Here is a 6,704-nt window from a genome sequence, read left to right as displayed (position 1 = left end):
GTGCAGCGAGCCGAGACAACAACGGAGCGACTGTACGAACAACGAGGCCTTTCGGAGCGAGCGGCAGGTAAATAACCACCGGGCCTTTTTCTGGAGGACAGCCGAGCGCCGAGCGCACATCGGGACGCGTCTTCGTCTTCGTCTCTCCGAGTCAACACATGTCAGCGCTGCAGAGGAGCAGCGTGTTCTCACGGTACTTCCTGCTCGTCCGACTCGCTGAGAGACGAGTTCGTCCTCCGCCGGGCATCCGCACGCGTCCCCACATGGATAGGAGAACGGGAACACACACACACACACACACACACACACACACACACACACACACACACACACACACACACACACACACACACACAGTGCGGAGGAGGAGGAGGAGCGTAGAGCAGCCATCTTGCCACCGAAGGCCGGTTCTGCCGGATCAGAACCAGAACCGGAGGTTTGCCTGGAGGAACGCGGCCTTCTTCACACACGTCAGCATCTGTTCAGACGATCGCTGATAAATCTCACCGATTGGACTACTGATGTCAAACAAAAGGTCCGCGGGCCCGGCGGCGGCCCCTCGACCTCGTCCCAACACACGGAGAGCGTTTTAAATCTCTCCCCGGCGAGATTTCACAGCGTTTGATTTACAAATCCATTTAGCAGCATATGCAGCCTTTTCTGCACATCAATCTACGAGCATGTTTTTAAGCTGCGAGAGGAAACTGTTACTTTAAATGAGCGGCATGCATGACGTGGTGTCCTTGATTTTCCTGCTTGCACATGTCCTCTCTGTGTGTTATTATGCAGGCATCTGCTGTCAAGACTTCTTAAACTCATCGCAGCGTTCCTCCCGCTCTCCCCTCCACGCCACTCTCTGCATGCAGCCGCCCTGAGCACACACACACACACACACACACACACACACACACACACACACACACACACACACACACACACACACACACACACACACACACACACACACACACACACACACACACACACACACGGGGGGTGGGGGGGCGCACGGTGTGAAATGCACACACACACTCACACAGATGTGGTGATGGAGGGTGATTGTCCCCCAGGTGTTGCAGAGTCTGACTCAGGCCTACTGTCAGCCCGGCGGCGCTGCTCGTCTCCTCACGTGCACTAAATCTGATGTTTTTACTGCTACTGCACACACACACACACACACACACACACACACACACACACACACACACACACACACACACACACACACACACACACACGATCACATCTCCGCTCTGATGTCTGCCGACAGGTGCGTTAATTGATCGTTATCTTTAGATAATTTCCTGCAAAACTTTTCTCATAATTTCATAGAAATCAGGTGAAATTTTACTTTTAATTACGGGAACGTTTCCAGGAAAGTTCGACTCAATTTGGTGCAAATTGTGAAGGAAACGGAAACTCTATCTGATAATTATGTCGGCGGTAGGAGAAGAAAAGATCGTTGACGTCAATATGCGGCCGATGAAGATGCATTAAAGTGAATATAAACTGTTGACCTGATGGTGGCGCTACAGGAAAGGTCAGACATTATCTATGAATGTCTGAAGCCAGTTTCATCACTATATAGTCGCATTTTAGACGTCGCCATCTTGTTTTCTTTGGAGCCAGAAGTGACCATATTTGGATGAGGAGGGGAGGAGCAATGACATAATGCCCCGCCCACTTCTATCGGAAACCCGACTGAAAGAAACGCAACTCTCATAATTAATCAACAAATTATTAAGCTACAAATATGTGAAATTATATGTTTATAGTTGCTACTTTTTGCCCCGTAAAATCTTTAAACTTTAATATAGCAACCTGAAATTTGGTACGCTTGTGAACAAGAAGTGTGGGAACCAGGAAAAGTGAATTTTAAAAAAGTTTTTTTAATTCTTGAATTAAAAAATAATGTTTAAAAACATGTTTTGTGTTTTAAATTTCCATGAGATGATTAAAACCAAGTAATTTACGATTATAAATTTAATGATACGAGTGTTTCTGACCAGTTTAAACCATGAACATGTTTACATGAGAGGTTATCGGGCATGAAATGGAAGTTTTTTATTTTTTTTAATGAAGGCAGATAAAGCGAATGTTTCTTTGAGCTTCAGATCTGCAGCTCTGACGTCTCTGTTGTGTTTCCACCACTTCAGAGATTTCTGTTGTTATCAGCTGCAGCAGCAGCTCTCGAACACTTCTCTGTAATTAGAGAGCTAATTTGTGAGCTGCAGTCGTTAAGGGTGCTGGTTGTTCATGGTTACCTGTTGTTATGGTTACCGTTTCCCTCTGTAACTGGCAACAGGACCTCGAGTACCGCAGAGTGGGACTCAGCTCGGCTCGCCGTCTCCCACACAGACGCATGTAGATCAGGAAGGTTCTGGACATCAGGTGGATTTAACGTCAGTCGGTTTAACTGTTTAACCAACGACACCAGTTTACCGTCAATTATTCATAAACAGGTAAACTAGTTTTAAGTTCTCAAACAGCTCAGTTTGTAAGAGAAATATCACCAATATTTTGATCAATGACAAAAGTTTATAAAATCACAAGACCGGAGCTCAAAAATCTCACCACAGATCGGCGATATTAACAGTTCAAGTAAAACTATAAAAAAAAATAAAAAATGAAGTACTAAAACATGACTGAGTTCAGTTTCAAGGTGACCGTGTCGGCTTTTCTTTTAGTCGTTACTGCTGTGTTCAAATTAATCTGCACTCATTTACATCATGTAACAAACAACGTGACCACCCGTCCAGGCTGCCCACACCACCGAAAACAAACGCCCCCTTCACTGTTTGTGTGGCGCTCACTGAAAGTTTGGAAATAACTCAACAACTACTGGATGGATTGTTGTGAAATTTTATACAGACAGTTCCTCAGAGGATGAATCCTGCCGAGTTTGGTGAACCTCCGACTTTTCCTACGGTAACATGCTGAGCCACGATGGTGAACATGGTAAACATTAGAAATGCTGAACATTAGCATGTTAGCATTGTCCTTGTGATGTCACACCGATGTTACCATGTAGAGTGTAGTTTATTTTCCCCAATATTTACCATCATTTCCTTCACGAGCATTAAAACGTTTATTAATAGTATTATTTTATTGTTGTTAGCTGTATATTATGAAAGCAATCTTTAGTAAACAAGCTTGAACTCTGGGATCAACACAATTTAAATCAGCCATTTCACCTCCTTTAAAAATAACACATGTACATTTATGGACATGTTTTCCTTCTCTGCCTCCAAATCAAATAATAAAACAAGTGTCTGTAGAAAAGACATGATTTCAACGTCATATCTGGATTCAGAAACGTCCGTATTCATACGCACATAAATAATCTCCCCATCTCTGTGCTAAACATTTGCTCTTTTCTCATGTCCTCGTTTCCTCCTTCCTGATTTCACTGCTCGCAGCGCGGAGCTACAGTTTCACATTTTCCGAGCTGCCGTCGTCCGCATGACAAATATTCTAAAGTTTATTGTAAAAACATCCTAATGGCTGTATCCAGTGCGTGAAATCGCAGCGTTGCCAGTGGCCAGTCACACAGCGAGATGGATGATGGCGAGTTATTATTCATGGCTGCAGCGGTCTGAGGACAGTGCATTAATCCAGGGGCGGGGAGATGCACATAGTTCTTATCATGATGAGGCTGGGGCATTAGATAAGGAAAAGGATAAATATAGTGCTCGTGCTTTGTTTTCCTAATCCACCCACGGGGCTAAGAAACTAACCTTTTAAATAGGTCACCTTCTCTGCTTTTAGAAACAAACACAGGCTCTGCGTGTCCACTGGCTGTGTGTGTCTCAGTCCTTCGGAGACGCCAGCTGAAGTTTGGGATGCTCAGTCAGTGCATGTTGGTCGATCCTCGGTTAAAGGGTCAGTGACCGCCAGGAATTCACATCTCAGTCCATGACACAGGATGATTATTGGAAGGAAGTCTGATGCTGAGTTTAATTTAAGAAAAAAATAAAAAAGATTTGAATCTGACGCCGGATAATGCAACGTAAACCAAAGGGTCAGGTTTCTGTGTTCACACTCAGCACAAAGTCGACTAAAGGGACGATTTCCTGTTGGAAAGGTAATCAAAGGACGACAGAGATGCAAAGGATGCAAAAAAAATAGCTATGAAACATGAAGGTCCTCAAAATTAAGACAAAATGACCACAAAGAGACACAAAACCAAAACAGGATGCAAACAAACACCACAAAAATCCTCAAAATGACACTAAAAACCCAACAAGAAACCGTAAAGAGACTCCATGAGACATGAAGACATGAAGACGAGACAACAAGCTGCAACGAGGCACCGAAGGTCCATCAAAATACTTAATTACAACTCCAGAATGATTAAAACCAGATGTGAAATGACCACAATGATACGAAAAATGACCTCCAAAAGACAGGAGCACAAAGAGGAGCAAAAAAGACGAAATAAATCCTCAAAATGACCAAAAAGACACTGAAAACCCAACAAACAGACTCCGAATGACAACAAACAGATGTACAAACACCCAGAATGACTCTTCTGTTCACTCAGTGAAGACGCTGAACGATGGACAGAAACATCATGATGTCACAGTGAAGCTGAAACATCTGATCACTTCATCATTTTATCCTGTCGGACAGTTGTGTGAAATTTTTGTCAGAATTTGTGGATGAACTCTGAATTTCCGACCACACCACTTGTTATTCGAGATCAGAGTGACCTTTGACCCCCAACATTGAATCACTTCATCCTCGAGTCCGAGTGAACGTTTGTACCAAATTTGAAGAAACTCCCTCGAGATATCGCGTTGACAAGGACGACAGACGATTGAACGACTTCTTCACCTTCTATTGTGAGAATATTAGAAATAGAAAATGATGCAGGGATAAAAAAATTAAAAAAGTATTTTTAGCCAAATATAGAAAAATTATGAACAATGAAAGGTAGTAAAAGTTGTCTAAATATAAAGCGAACTGCTTCCTATGTATAAACAATGTTAACGGCAGCAGGCTGATGCGTGTTAGCAGTTATGTTATCTTCAAATAATATTCGCTTCATATTAACGAGCGGAGATTCTTTATACCCAGAAAAAAAATACGTTCTACAGAAAGACTTGAAAGCCGGCAGGACGAGGAACCGTCCGGACGGAGAGCAGAGTGTGGCCCCGGGGCCTCCGACCTCCGGGCCGCCGAGGAGACGTGGACTCGGACACAAAGACGACAACAAAGACCCCCCGACCCGAAGAGAAGAGTCCGTCATGTGGAACGAGCCAGCTTTTATGCTGCGACTGTAAGGAGACGAACCGGAGAGCGTTAAAGGAGGTTTGAAGACGAAGCGGCGACGGATCACAAAACACGTGAAAACTGATGTTGTGTAAGAGTCGAGGAGAGAACGAGAAATATCAAAAGGCAGGAAATAAATTCTGTCCGAGTACATCTAAAACGGATGTTTTTTATTTAAAGTTTACAAACCAAACTGTAGATTTAAAAAGCGCTAGTAGCATCAACTACATCCGTCCCCGTCTTTACTAAACGTCTCATTTTCTGGTTAAATGGGACGTATTTGACGGTAAAGTGGGACGTTTACTCCATTAAAACTAAAGTTTGAAACAGTTTTTATAGTCTGAGTGTTACAATATTTGGACTTTTACATGTTATTGTCTTTCATTAATGGATCAGATTATTTGTTTTAACTCTTTTTTCTACGGGATTTTAAAAACATTGAGTTCAGTGCTCAAAAACTTTTAATGTAAAACTGGAAGGTCCAAGAAAATACACATGAAATTTGTTGTCACTTTATTTTTGGTTTTTAGGTCAACAACTTCTTTTTCCAGGTGCAGTGTCGTTACTATAGAAACCAATACGGACAAGACTGTAAACGAGGATCGCCTCTTCGGAAACCTGTTAGTTTGCGAAAACACTGTTTTGAAGCTCCAGTCTGACATTTTGCCCGTCGACATCTCGTTTTATTTTTCAGCCAGAAGTGACCATATTTGGACGAGCTGACTGAAACCCTGAGGACTCTAGGCCCCGCCCACCTGTACTGGAAATCTGACTGTCTCAAACCAGCCCCGCCCCCAAACACTTCTCTGTTTGAGTCCTGATATGTAATGAATGATGAATTATTTCCAGAAGGAAACACTGATCAGGAGTTTATCTGACGACACCATGAAAACATTTACAGACTTTGTATTTCAGGTGAGAACTTGATGCTTTTTCAATGGGAGTCTATTGGAGCCAGCCCCTGGTGGCTCTCAGTGGTACTACACTTTAAGGCACTTATGCTTTTGGTTTCAGTTTTCAGAAACAGAAACTCCTATATGGAATCTATGAAAATGTCTAAATGCAAGAATAAATAAATATAAATAAATTACAAATAATTATTGGGGTATAAAGATGCTGAAAATAATCCCAAACAGATTTTAAAATTGAACCTAAAATGAAGTTCAAATTGTTGAAAATATTTGTTTTAATTGATTTGTATTGTTTGTGGTGTTGATTGTTGTTTGATTTTAATGAAAAAGTCTGAAAGTAAATAAATGAAAGTGAATGAACTAAAATGGCCAGCGCGCGCACTCTGAGCTCAGCTGAGCGCGCCTCCGCGAGAAAGAGAGAGAGAGAGAGAGAGAGAGCGAGCGAGAGAGAGAGAGAGAGAGAGAGAGAGAGAGAGAGAGAGAGAGAGAGAGAGAGAGAGAGAGAGAGAGAGAGAGAGA

Source organism: Brachyistius frenatus, unplaced genomic scaffold (assembly GCF_029030835.1).
Source record: "Brachyistius frenatus isolate BFR_SWC_R1_liver_20210118 unplaced genomic scaffold, ASM2903083v1 Contig_244, whole genome shotgun sequence".
In the NCBI taxonomy this organism is placed as follows: Eukaryota; Metazoa; Chordata; class Actinopteri; family Embiotocidae; genus Brachyistius; species Brachyistius frenatus.
This window is presented reverse-complemented; position numbering follows the sequence as displayed.